General features: G+C 48.5%; 1 protein-coding gene across 1 annotated transcript in view; it reads right to left on the bottom strand.

Annotated features, from left to right (window-relative positions):
* IPO4 (importin 4) overlaps window positions 1-14,313 on the bottom strand; it is a 1,872,953-nt gene that overhangs the window by 409,984 nt on the left and 1,448,656 nt on the right. The window lies entirely within an intron of this gene.

The raw sequence follows: 14,313 nt of genomic DNA, 5'->3' as shown, positions 1-14,313 counted from the left end.
CTTAGAGGTTGATAGTAGCAAAATTAGATAATACTAATGCTCTATTTTGTGATAGTGTGGTCGAGCAGTAGGTTTATCAGAGGGTAGTGTTAAGCATTTGTTGCACACACAGGCAATAAATGAGAACATACACTCAAAGACTTAACTCCAGGCCAATAGGTTTTTATATAGAAAAATATTATTTTCTTTATTTTAGAACTACAAGATTCAGAATTCAAGTAAGTACATAAATTGTAAGGTACTTAGCATAGGTAAATATGGAACTTTGAATTAAAACAGTAATGTACGAAGTTTTGGCAAAAATGGCAATAAGCTATTTTAAAAGTGGACACAGTGCAAAAATCAACAGTTCCTGGGGGAGGTAAGTATTGGTTAGTTTTTCAGGTAACTAAAGCACTTTCAAGTTCAGTCTCCGGGGCATAGGCAGCCCACCGTTTGGGGTTTAAGTTAACCCCAAACACCCAGCACTAGCAGCACAGGGCCGGTCAGGTGCAGAGGTGAAAGTAGGGCCCTAATAGCTTAGGCACCTATGGAGAATAGGGGTGCTCTGGTTTCAGTTTGCTAGCAGGTAAGTACCTGCGTCCTCGAGGAGCAGACAAAGAGCTTTTTGTAGGGGGGGGGGGTGGAGGAGGGATTTGGGATAGGGGTAAGGAAGTGTGTCACAAACAGGCACACAAAATACACCCTCAGCGGCACAGGGGCGGCCAGGTGCAGTGTGCAAAGTAGGTGTCAGGTTGTAAACAGAAATCAATGGAGAGACCTGGGGGTTAATCTGGCGATGCAGGCAGGGCACAGGGGGTCTTTTCGGGCCAGCCACTGACTAGGCAAGGATGAGGGCCGCCTGCTGGTCACTCCTGCACCGGCAGTTGGGTTCTCTCGGGCCTGAGAGCTGTGGGTGTAGTGCTTCTTTCAGGCGTCTGGTTCTTTGTTATCAGGCTGTCGCAGTCAGAAGCCTCTGGATTCTCTTTGCAGGTGTTGCTGTAGGGGTTCAGGGAGTTCGTCTCAGGGTGTCCACGTCATTGGAGTCACCTGGGGGTCCTCTCTACAGTGTTGGTTCTTCTGGACACGAGCCGGGGGCATAGGGTGCAGAGTGTAGGAGACTCACGCTTCCGGAATGAGGCTGGAGTCCCTTTAAAGATGGTTGTTTCTTGGACAGAGCCCCTGTCCACAGGAGTTTCTCGGTCCTTTGGTTGCTGGGCAGTCCTCTGAGTCCTCAACGCAGGTCCCCCTGGATGCGTTGCTGTGCAGGTTCTTTGAGTCTGGAGACAGGCCGGTTGGGCTGGGGCCAAGTCAGTTGTTGTCTTTGTCGTCTCTGCAGGGATTTCAGGTCAGCAGTCTTTATTCTTGTTGTAGGTCGTCAGGAATCTGGTTTCCTGGGTTCAGGGTCACCCCTAAATACTCAATTTAGGGTAGGGGTTTGTTTAGGTCTGGGGGAGCAGTAGCCAATTGCTACTGTCCTTGAGGGTGGCTACACCCTCTTTGTGCCTCCTCCCTGTGGGGAGGGGGATACATCCCTAATCCTATTGGGGGGAATCCTCCAAAACAAGATGGAGGATTTCCTAAGGGAGGGGTCACCTCAGTTCAGGACACCTTATGGGCTGTCCTGACTGGTGGGTGACTCCTCCTTGTTTTTCTCATTATATCCTCTGGACTTGCCGCCAAAAGTGGGGGCTGTGTCAGGAGGGGCAGGCACCTCCACTAGCTGAAGTGCCCTGGGGCGCTGTAACACCAAGCTTGAGGCTTTGAGGCTCACCACCAGGTGTTACAGTTCCTGCAGGGGGAGGAGTGAAGCACCTCCACCCAGTACAGGCTTTGTTCCGGGGGAGAGTGACAAAGGCACTCACCCCATATGGCCAGAAATCCATCTGGATGTGGCAGGCTGGCAGAAACTGGTTATCCTAGCACTAGTAGTTGGACCAGTATACAGGGCGCATCTCTTACATGCCCTCTGAGTGCATTTCTCAATAAATCCCACACTGGCATCAGTGTGGAGTTATTGCACTGAGAAGTTTGATACCAAACTTCCCAGTATTCAGTGTAGCCATTATGGAACTGTGGTGTTCGTGTTTGACAAACTCCCAAACCATATACTCTTTATAGCTACCCTGCACTTACAAAGTCTAAGAATTGGCTTAGACACTGTAGGGGCATAGTGCTCATGCAGCTATGACCTCACCTGTGGTATAGTGCACCCTGCCTTAGGGATAAAAGGCCTGCTAGAGGGGTGACATACCTATGCCACAGGCAGTGGGTTGTGGTCACGGCACCCTGAGGGGAGTGCCATGTAAATTTTGCACACACAAGCTGTGAGGCAGTGTGCATGTGCTGAGTGAGGGGTCCCTAGGGTAGAAGAATACATGACCTTCCCTGGCCACAGGGCCCTTGGTACCAGGGGTACCATTTACAAGGGGCTTATCTGTGTGCCAGGGCTGTGCCAATTGTGGAGACAAAGGTACAGTTTAGGGCAAGAACACTGGTGCTGGGGCCTGGTTAGCAGGGTCACAGCACACTTTCAATCATAACTGGCATCAACAAAAGGCAAAACGTTAGGGGGTAACCATGCCATCAGAGGCATTTTCCTACACTAATATTAAGTTTCGGATTTCTTTATACTGGATGCTGAAGAAAAGAATCTAGAGAGTAAAGGGGTAAATTATGAATGCTCCTATAATGCAGTACCGCAACTGCAATAATCTCTTCTGCATTATAGGATCTGTAAAAAAAAAAAAAAAAAAAAAAAAAAAAAACAGTAAACTAAAAACTATCAGACTTTACAGCTCTAAAGCAGGAGGAATTAAGGCATTGGCAAAGTTGGCAATTGTCCAGGCCTCCACCTTTCAAAGGGCCCCTTGAGAAAGTAAACATTCTCTTTATCTAGCTTAACTCAGTCTATTTGTATGTCTCAGCCTTGTTTCTCTTTGCATACCTCTACTTCTGAGCATCTCGTGTTGCCTATGGCATATTAAAGATTTCAACTATTTCTGTGTAAAGGCCGACTCTGAAAGCTTTATATGTATCATGCAAGCTTTAATTAGCAGAAAATTGCCAGTAAAATTATTTAAAAAAAAGGTGGGTGAGGTGTGTGGTGGTGTGGAGGGCAAATATGTCTTCCCCAGGACCCTAAGCATCCTTAAGAAGACACTGAAAAAAACTACCTGATCTAAGAAAATGAAGATTATTTGAGTAAAGAGTTAGTTGAAAAAGCAGCTTGAACAATGCTAGAGTTACTTTTGTATTTGAAAATAGTATGTTCTGAAAGTGTGGATAGATTTCCAATTACCTGCCTTGCATATATCAGAAAGAGCATGTTTCTAAGTTAGGCTGAGATGGCTGCTTTTCCTCTAGTAGGATAGGCTTCAGGTCTCCCTGACAGGGGCGTGCTAGCCAATTGATAATACAGGGATATGTAGGTTATAACAAAAAGAGACTGCATTTGAGAAAGAGTTGTATAAATGTATGCAAGGTCTTCATTTTATCTAGATACAAATCAAGAACTCTAGTATAATAAACACTCTCTAGAGGATATCTGTAGCAACATGGACCTGTGAGAATAATTGTCTAGTTAATATGGAATTCCGACAATACCTTTGGTAGAAAGGAAAGATTATTATCCTATCAGCATGAAACTCTGTTTAAGGTTCAACAGTTAGAAGGGCTTGAATTTCACCCTTCATACAAGTTCAAGTGTCAACTGTAGGAAAGAGCCCTTTTTGACATGGTCACCCCCATTTTTTGCTCTAGTACTGATGCTTTTAAACTAACAGTGCACTGGGTCCCTGCTAACCAGGTCCCCAGTGCCAGTGCCATTTCCCTTAAAATAAGGCAAATGTCTAATTGTAACCCAACTACCAAGAATTCTAGCACCCCTGTAAGACCCTAATAAATGGTACCCCTGTAACCTAGGGCCTGGGCACTAAAGAACAAGTGATTTACTTTGGTAACGCATTACCTGGTAGAGACTATCTAGCTGCAGATTCTTTACCTTTGAAAATCCCCAGGCGTCAGCCTGGATCTGGAAACTTTTGCTCAGGCAATACCCCTGCACAAGCCATCGGGTGGCTCCATTCCATTCCGTGTGGTGGTGTTGGCACAAGATGTGACATCGCAGTCACCTATATAGGCGCCACACTGGTGCGCGGACGTTAGTTACTTTAATCACGACTTGCCAGGTGCGCAGAGCCATGAAGAGAACTAGTGCATGTGTGTGTCCAAACTAGGGTCATAAAAGGGATCACCCTGACTCTAGCAAATGGGTCCACAGAGAGGGGATGCATGGGTGGTTTTAAGGAATTTAGAGCTAGATAGAGTCTCTACCAGATAATGCATGACCGAAAGTAAGTAACTCGTACCTCTGCTAGAGACTTCTAGCTGCAGATTCCTTACCTTTGAATAGATACCCAAGCTATATCCTCCTGGTGGTGGGCTGTGGACAAATGCTTTAAACTAGAAAGTCATACAGGACCGATCGGGCGAAATGCCCGCCCCTGCGGACCTGCCTGTCCGGACAGTAGTGTTTGTCTAACGTGTGCAGGGATGCCCACGTTGTTGCCTGACAGATGTCCAGGACTGGTACTCTGCAATCTAACGCCATGGTTACAGCTTTTCCCCTGGTGGAACGGCTCATAATCCCTCAGGACGCTGCTTCTTAGCCAGGGTGAAGCAGATCTTTATACAGAGAACAACTGTAGGAAACAGCCTATTTCAATATGGTCACCCCCCACACACACAATGTGCCTTGTTTATGGTGTAATTGCAACTGAAAGTGCTCTGGGTTCCTGCTAACCAGTGTAGGAAAGTACCCTCTTTTTGGCATGGTTACCCCCACTTTTTGCCTGCTGTCAGTGTGTTTTGACTGTGTTCACTGGGATCCTACTAACCAGGATCCCAGTGACTGTGCTCTCTCTCTTTCTAAAATGTGGTTGATACTGACTTTGTACACCCCACAATTGACATACTGGTGCCCCATAAAAGCCACAGTATATGGTACTTAGGTACCCAGGGCATTGGGGCACCAGGGGATCCCCAGGGGCTCCAGCATGTATTTTGCCACCTATGGGGGCCCATGCAAAACGTGTCTGCAGTCCTGCCTTTACAGCCTGCATGAAAAGGTGCATGCACTGTTTCACTTCAGGTCCCTGCACCCGGTTACTAAGTCACCCCTATGGCAGGCCCTCCTAGCCCAAAGGCAGGGTGCAAATGTCTGTAGATGAGGGCACCCCTACATGAGCAGAGGTGACCCCACAAGCTCCAGCTCCATTTTCCTGGACTTCGTAAGTGCGGGGATGCCATTTTACGCATGTACTGTACATAGGTCACTACCTACGTCCAGCTACCATGATGGTAACTCCAAACCTATGCATGTTTGGTATCAAACATGTCAGAATTATATCCCAATATTGTTGCCAGTATTGGCTGTATGCTTCCATGCACTCCGGGGGCTCCTTAGAGGACCCTCAGCTTTGCTCCCACCAGTTTGCAGTGTTTTCCCGAGCAGCCTGCGCTGCAGCCATCCTCCAGACAGGTTTTCTGTCCTCCTGCTGCTTGACCAGCTCAAGCCCAGGAAGGCAGAACAAAGGATTTCCTTTGGGAGTGGAAGGCAACACCCTATCCTTTTGGAAATGGCTTGGGAGGGGTAGCCTCACCCAAGCCACCGCTATGCTTTGAAGAGCACATTTGGTGCCCTCCTTGCATGAACCAGTTTGCACCAGTCTAAGGACCCCTCGTCCCTGCTCTGGTGCGAAACTGGACAATGAAAAGGGGAGTTAACACTCTCCTGTCCATCACCACCCCATGGGTGGTGCCCGGAGCTCCTCCAGGTGGTCACTTGATTCTGCCATCTTGAATCCAAGGTGGGCAAATGCCTCTAGTGCATCTGAGTGGCCAGATCAGGCAGGTGACGTTACAGCCCCCTCCTGATAAGTGGTCACCCAGCTAGGTGACCAATTCTCCCTTTAGAGCTATTTAGGATCTCCCTCTTGGATGGGTCCTAAGATTCAACATGCAAGATTCCAGCAGGACTCCTCTGCAATGTTTACTTTGGCTTCTGGTCACTGGAACCACAACTGGACTTTACAGGAACCCACAATCTGCATCTCCAGCGCCGCCTTCGCCCTGCAACATTGTTTCTCTAGCTCCTTCCAGCAACTGCAACATTCCCCCGGCTGTGCATCATCTGAGGGCAGCAAGTCTTCAGTCTGCACTAGAAGCAAGAAGGAAAATCCCTTGGAGGGAAGGAGTCACAACCCTGCATCCGCAGGCACCAACTGCATCAACGATGAGCGATGTGGATCCTCTCTCCTGTAAAACTGTGTGGATCCTGCAACATAGCTAGTGGCCTGGAGTAGTCCCCTTGGTCTTCTCAACCAGCTGTCCAATGTGGGAGATGGTAAGCCCTTGCCTCTCCTTGCAGGAGAATACCCCAGAGCAACGCAACTCTTGCAGCTACTAAGGCTTGTTCGCTCTTCTTCAAAGGGATCTCCATGTAGCCCCGGTCTCCAGCACTCTTCCCTGCAAACTACAGTCTCCTGCCTGCTGCTCCAGCGACGTGGGAATCCTCTCCAGGTGTGCTGAGTGGGCCTCACTGTGACTCATGTGCCTGCTGCCTGTGAGTTGCCTGTGGGGGCTGCAGCCTCGACTTCTGGCTCTCCTCACTGCTGAGAGTCGTCTGGGACTTGCATCCTTGGGTTGAGTCCCCCCCGACCTTCCTGGTCCCCAGCAGCTCTGCAACTTTTGCCTTTACCAAGGCTTGTTTGTGGTTTTTCCACAACACTGACTGACTGCATTGAGAAAAGTGCCCTCTTTTTGGCATGTTACCCCCAGTTTCTGCCTGATGTCAGTGTGTTTTTGACTGTGTCACCGGGATCCTGCTATTCAGGACCCCAGTGCTTATGGTCTGCTTGTCAGTGTGTTTCACTGTTTTCTAATTGTCACTGGAGTCCAGTGCTCAAGCTCTCTCGGTTTCTAAATTTATCACTACATACTAGTGACTCAGTACTTCACTCCAAATTGGCATGCTGGTCCACCCTTATAAGTCCCTAGCGTATGGTACATAGGTACCCAGGGCATTGGGGTTCCAGGGGATCCTTATGGGCTGCAGCATGTCTTTTGCCACCCATAAGGAGCCCATATAAAGGCTTTTACAGGACTGCCATTGCAGCCTGTGTGAAATAGTGCATGCACTGTTTCACAACCATTTTCACTGCACCAGGTCACTTCTAAGTCATCTATATATCAGGTCTTCCAACCCTGAATGCTGGGTGCAAAGTACCTTTGTGTGAGGGCACCCCTGCACTAGCAGAGGGGCCCCCACGTCGTCCAGGCCCATTTTCACAGAATTCCTGAGAGCGGGGACGCCATTTTTAGTGTGCACTGTGCAAAGGTCAACAATACCTATGCACAGCTTCACAATGGTAACACAGAATATGGAAAAGTAAGGTGTCTATCAACTGGGAATTGTACCCCAATACTGATTCCAGTATTGGTTGAACAATACCACGCACTCTGGGGGCTCCACAGTCGATCCCCAGTACTGCCATACCAGCCTTCTGAGGTTTTCAATGCAGCCCCAGCTGCTGCCAGCTCAAAGACCGGCTTCTGCCCTCCTGGGGCTTGAGCAGCTCAATCCCAGGAAGGCAGAACAATGCACTTCCTTTAGGAGAGTGGTGTTACACCCTCTCCCTTTGGAAATAGGTGTTACATGCATGAGGGGGCATCCTCCCAGAGCCTCAGGAAATGCTTTGAAGGGCACAGATGGTGCCCTCCTTGCATAATCCAGTCTGCACCAGTTCAGGGACCCCCAGTCCCAGCTCTGGTGTGAAACTGGACAAAGGAAAGGGGAATGACCACTCCCGAGTCCATCACCACCCCAGGGGTGGTGCCCAGAGTTCCTCCAGAGTGTCCCTGGCCTTTGCCATCTTTGATTTAAAGTTGGTGGGGCACTCTGGGAGCACCTGACTGGCCAGTGCCAACAGGTGATGTCAGAGACCTCTCCTGATAGGTGCTTACCTGGTTAGAGGACCAACCACCCTCTCAGGGCTATTTAGGGTCTCTCCTCTGGGTGTTTCTTCAGATTCAGATTGCAAGACTCCAGCAGGAATCCTCTGCATCCTTTACTTCATCTTCTACTGACGGATCAACCGCTGACTGCTCCAGAAACTCTACATAACTGCAACAAAGAAGCAAAGACGACTTCTGCAACAGTGTAACTTCAGCTCCTGACAGCAACTGCAACGGTTTCCGGGTCGTGCATCCTCCGAGGACTGCCAGTCTTCAGCCTGCACCAGAAGAACCAAAGGAATCTCCTGTGGAGTGACGTAGTCACTTACCATTCTTCAGCAGGCACCTCTCTGCAGCGATGACCGGTGGCTTCGGTCCCCTCTCCAGACGACAGACGTGGATCCAGCAACACGGGTGGTGGACATGTCGCATAGGCTCTCATTATTCTAAAGAGACTATTGGATTTGAGCAGCAGAATCACCAGCGGCGTGGGAGACTAAGGCCCTCATATTGAACATCTCCATGTTCAGATCTCCATGCCGGCGACGGTGGAAAAGACAGCCACTGGCATAGCAGTCTGAACCGCCATATAATCAACACAGGCCAACAGGCAGCCTGGCAATGGCAGATAACATTATCTGACAGGGCAGTGCTGCACGCAGGGCTGCCCTCCGGATAATGTCCTCTGATTTCCCCAGCCTTTCCCTGGCAGTTCCCCCACCAGGGAGAGGCTGGCGGAAGGGGTGCTCCGGGGTCCCCCTGGCGGCCCCTGCACTTGGCATGGGCAGTGCAAGGGCCCCCATGCAGAGCCCGGTCACGCAGGTCACTGCCCAATTTACGGGCAGTGATCTGCGCGATGGGTGCTGCTGCACCCGCCACACAGCGGCACTGACGGCGGCTCCAATGTCCCAGACCAGCAGAATGTTCTTTATGCAGCCGTCAGGGTTCCAGGGGGGCTGTCAGTCAGTGAAATGACCGCCAGCATGAACACGGCGGTGAACACCGCCGTGTTCATAATGACCCCTTATGTCTTGACCCACTACCGGTGACTCCTGTTGCTCCAATCCGGGTTTTGCTCCGGCTAACTAGCAGTGCCTCATCTCTACCCAAGCCGAGCGCATGACATAATTTGTTTCTCAGGGAAACCGTGGTCACTCAGGTGTCATCTGTTTCTCTCAGTTACATTAGTCTCATATATCCAATGACAAGCAGAGGCAGTATATGTTTCAATAATGATTTTAATGAAGAGACTGCATCTTAGATAGCAAAGCGTGAGATGCAATAACCAGGACGACACAGCATGACAGTATTAAAATTGTGACAAGGAGAGTGAAGCATAAGAATAACGCTACCATATTGTCACTATAGTCATTAGACTAATTCCTACCTAGACTATAATAGAGCACAGCGTGTTAAGTTCTAATTCTGCCCTTCAGGTTCCCCTGGGAAGACATCACCCCCATACCTGAGCAAAGGCCTGAAGACTGCATTAGCATCTGTAGCGAAGCATTCATCAATCAGCATACAGTTTTGGTTCTTTGGCTGGAATCTCCTTCTAACGTGTAAGGGACAGGGAAGTGTTTTATGATAAAACAGCTGATGTTCCGAGAAAATTTCCCTACGTAAGGGTGTGTGTTTTCTACGAATGTCAGAGAGTAAACTTACACCACGTTCACCGGCAACCTATCTTGCTGCAGCCCTTGAAGAAGCACAGAGTGAGCAAAAATGTCTTGTTTGAGAACAGAGTGGTGGCCTAGGCAAAAACAGTTAAACAGAAAATAAAACAAGACCGTTAAAGTGGCTATTGTAACAATAATAAAATAAAGCAGAATAAAATATATCTAGGTTGAAGTGCACAGCGGCAGGCCTAGTATGCTAAAATAACGTGCATGGAGCTATAGCTAAAATAGCTACACAACAGACTAAAGTGACACCCCCGTGCACCATGTGACTTGCAGTGGCCAAGGATTGTGTGCAACCTTCCAAGGAGTTCTTCGTGCACAGCACAGCTTAGGTCCTCAGCACTCCATCCTGCGATGCACAGCTTCATGAGTGGTTCTCCGGCGGGGTGGGAATCCTTTGTGTCGTGCTGTGTGGGCCTCTATTTGCACCTCCTTTGTCCCTGTGCTGTGGGACTCCTGTACATGCTGCCTGGTCTTCAGAGGGCTCTCTGAGTTGCTGAGAGCCCCCTCTGTCTACCCATCCTGGGTAGAAGGCACCAAGTCCCATCCGGTCCCGGGCAGCGTCATTTTCTGCCAACCGCGTGTTTTGCATTAGCCAAGACTTGTTGGCGGATCCATCGACGCAAACCAGACTGCATTCATCCATCCGGCATGGGACATCTTCTGCAGCAACCAGGAACCTGACATCTGTCTTCTTTGGTGCAATACTGACTTGGTCTTCTCACCAGTGGCTCTTCTTTTGCACCTTCATCCGAGTTAGCAGGGGTTTCTGTTCTCCCGGGACTCTTCAGTGCTTCTTGGACTTGGTCCCCTTCTTCCACAGGTCTTCAGGTCCAGGAATCCATTACTGGTGTCTTGCAGTCTCTTCTGGTTCTTGCATTTTCTTCTTTCACAACTTCTAGTGTGTTTTAGGAAACTTGCTGTGCTTTACTCCTGCTTTCCTGGGCTCGGGGTGGGGTCTATTACTTACCTTTGGTGTTTTCTTACACTCCTAGCGTCCCTCTACACACTACATTTACCTAGGTGGGAAACCGACTTTGGCATTCCACTATTTTAGTATATGGTTTGTGTTCCCATTGCAACCTATTGTGATTTTCACTGTTTGCACTATTTTCTGACTATTTACTTAACTGTTTTTGGTTACTAGTGTATAAATTGTGTATTTTACTTACCTCCGAAGGGAGTATAGTCTCCGGAGTATTTTTGCATTGTGTGACTAAAATAAAGTATCTTTATTTTTGTAACACTGAGTATTGTCGTGTGTGTTTGTGTGAGTACTGTGCAACTACAGTGGTATTGCAGAAACTTTGCATGTCTCCTAGTTCAGCCTTCGCTACCTTGCCTACAACTACCTCTAGACCACCTGGCTTCTTGACACTGACTACATTTCCCTAATAAGGGATAACTGGACCTGGTATAGGGTGTAAGTAACTTTGGTACCCATAACAAACCAGGCCAGCCACCTACACTGGTGGTGCAACAGTGGGATAAGTAGTTGCAGTTGCCTTATCACTCTGTCACTAGTGCTTTCCACAGGAAAGTTTACTCTACACTTGGGGCTATACAAAAGTATGCCTAATAGTTGCACTTACATTCTAAAATGTTAAAATTTAAAAAGTTAGATTAAGTAGGTATTTTCTTTCCTTTCACTTTCCTCTAACTTTTCTATCACTGTAACTATAACCTGGGCCACCCCTAGGGTTGTCAAAACCACTTATGAGAACCTAAATTATAAACGTTTGAGGGGGCTTTGCTTACAGAGAAGCCTAAGGATTGGGAAGAAACCTAACAAAGATTTCCTTTTAAATCACCTTCTCCAGGATGTCCAAGAACAGTCTAGTCACCAGTTGGGAGATAGAGGGGGATTCTAACCAGGTAGAATCAGGTGAGGGTCATTCCCAAGATCTTCCCCCTGCTAAACCATCTAGCGTAGCTGGCACACACAAGTAGAGCACTCTTCACACCTACAGGCCAGGCTACTAGAATTACACAAGCCAGGGAAAGATCTGCCTCTGCTCATTCCCATGTCACTTCAGTCTCAGAAGTGTCCCACACATCCAACCCTGAGGACCACTCCCTAGATAGGGAACTCAAAGCCGAGGTTGGAGGAGGCCGGACTGAGGCTGCAACAGCAACAGTTGGCCTTAGATAGGGAAGCCAGAGCTGTAGAAAGAGAAAGACAGAGGTGGGGGGTAGTTCCCCATGTGGCAGCAGCAATAGCAGTTTCAGGAGCTATGGTGTTACGGTGAACACATTTGACTCTAGAAACTTGCACAAGATTCTTCCCCCTTACAAGGAGAGGGATGATATCTACAAGTGGTTTGCTGCACTTGAGGGGCTGTAAAATTCAGAGGGTCCTCAGATACAGTGGGCTGCTATTCTGTGGTTGTTCTTCTCTGGCAAGGGGAGAGGTAGACTCCTTACTGTTATAGAAGATGATTCAGATAATTACAATGTTTTGAAGACATCACTCTTGGATGGATTCGGTTTAATCACTTAACGTTATAGGATTAAGTTCGGAGAAACAAGAAAAGAGTCTTCACAAGATTGGATAGACTTTGCGGACTGTTCAGTGAAGGATTTAAAAGGTTGGTTCCATGGCAGCAAAGTGTCCGATTATGAGGGTCTATATAATCTAATCCTGAGAGAGCAAATTCTTAAGAATTGTGTGTCTGACTTGTTGCACCACTACTTGGTAGGCTCAGATCTGACCTCACCCCAAGAATTGGGAAAGAAGGCAGACAAATGGGTCAGAACAAGGGTGAGCAGAAAAGCTCATACAGGAGGTGATAAGGACAAGAAGAAGGATGGTAAGTCTCATGAGAAAGGTGGGGACAAAGATAAAAAGTCAGAGTCTTCATCTGGTCCCCAAAAATATTTTGGGGGTGGGCCCAAATCCTCTTCAAACCATCAGAAAAAGCCATGGTGTTACCTATGTAAAACCCAAGGCCACTGGGCAAGTGATCGCACTTGTCCCAAGAGGAACACCAAACCTCCCACCACCACAAACCCCACTGCTTCCACTAGTGCCCCCATTAATAGCAGTGGTGGTGGGAAAAACTCTACTAATAGCCAATCTAAGGGTGTATATGGGCTTACTTTCGGTAATGTAGTGGGGGTTGGTCTAGTTAGGGAGACCACTGAGGCAGTTTAGGTCTCAGAAGGTGGCTTTGACCTTGCCACCCTGGTTGCTTTTCCCCTTAATATGGATAAGTACAAGCAACTACCCCTAATAAGTAGTGTTCAGGTCGAGGCCTACAGGGACACAGGTGCCAGTGTCACTATGGTGATGGAAACACTGGTAGCCCCTGAGCAACACCTACTTGGTCATCAGTACCAAGTGACTGATGCCCATAACAACACTGTTAGCCACCCCATGGCTGTTGTGCATCTCACCTGGGGTGGTGGGGGGCTGGGGGAGGGTTGGGAGCGGGGTGGGGGAGTTACTTGTTTGGAGACGTCAGCTTGGGCTGAAGTGGAATTTGAGGCTCATGCAGCAATGCTGGGCATTCCTGGGCACATCTTTGCTCTCACCAGGGCTCAGGCCAAGAGACAAAGAGGACAGGGAATCTTGGATCCTGAAACAATGGACCAAGTGCTCCCAACAACTAGTGGTAGAAAGGGCAACCCCATGTCCACTATCCCTCCCTCTGCAGAAGATTCCCCTTTTGATGAGGAGTCAACTCCTTGCCTTGTGCAGAACCTCCACCAGAGGGGTTTCAGGCTGACACAGCTCAACTCTTGGGTGCAGGGGGGCCTGCCAGGGAGGAACTGAGTGTGGCACAGCAGACCTATCCCACATTCGAGGGTTTAAGACAGCAAGCTGTCAAACAGGAAACAGCGGATGTCAGCGACTCTCAGAGTTCACTGGGAGAACAATCTCTTTTATACTGAGGTAAGGGACCCAAAACCTGGGGCTACCAGGAGACTGGTCATTCCCTTGCAGTATAGGAAATTCCTCCTAACACTGGCACATGACATTCCCCTTGGTGGACATCTGGGGCAAAGCAAACTTGGGACAGATTGGTCCGTCACTTTCAATCAATCAATCAATCAGAGTATTTGTAAAGTGCACTACTCACCCGAGAGGGTCTCAAGGCACTGAGGGGAGAGGAGGGGGGAGTGTGAGGGGCTTTCAAAAGCCACTTTCATTTGCCTCACATGTCAGAGGCCACAAAAGAGTTTTGTCGCTCGTGTAACTTGACAAGCCACTGGGAAGACTGTTGCACTCCAAAGAACCCCCCTAATCCCACTACCTGTGGTTGGGGTGCCCTTTGAGAGGATTGGGGTTGACATTATTGGCCCCCTTGACCCTCTAACTGCTTCTGCAAATAGATTAATCTTAGTGGTAGTGGACCATGCCACTAGATACTCAGAAGCCATCCCCTTAAGGACCACTACAGCTCCTGCAGTGGGCAAAGGCCCTCCTGGGGATATTTTCCAGGGCTGGCTTCCCTAAAGAGGTGGTATTAGACAGGGGTAGCAACTTCATGTCTGCATACTTAAAGGCAATGTGGAAGGAATGTGGTGTAACCTATAAATTCACCACACCCTATCATCCACAAACTAATGGATTGGTTGAGAGATTTAACAAAACTCTCAAAGGCATGATCATGGGACTCTGAAAAACGCAGGA

Source organism: Pleurodeles waltl, chromosome 6, assembly GCF_031143425.1.
Source record: "Pleurodeles waltl isolate 20211129_DDA chromosome 6, aPleWal1.hap1.20221129, whole genome shotgun sequence".
In the NCBI taxonomy this organism is placed as follows: domain Eukaryota; kingdom Metazoa; phylum Chordata; class Amphibia; order Caudata; family Salamandridae; genus Pleurodeles; species Pleurodeles waltl.
The sequence above is the reverse complement of the archived record's forward strand: the minus strand, read 5'-3'. Positions and strand labels throughout refer to the sequence as shown.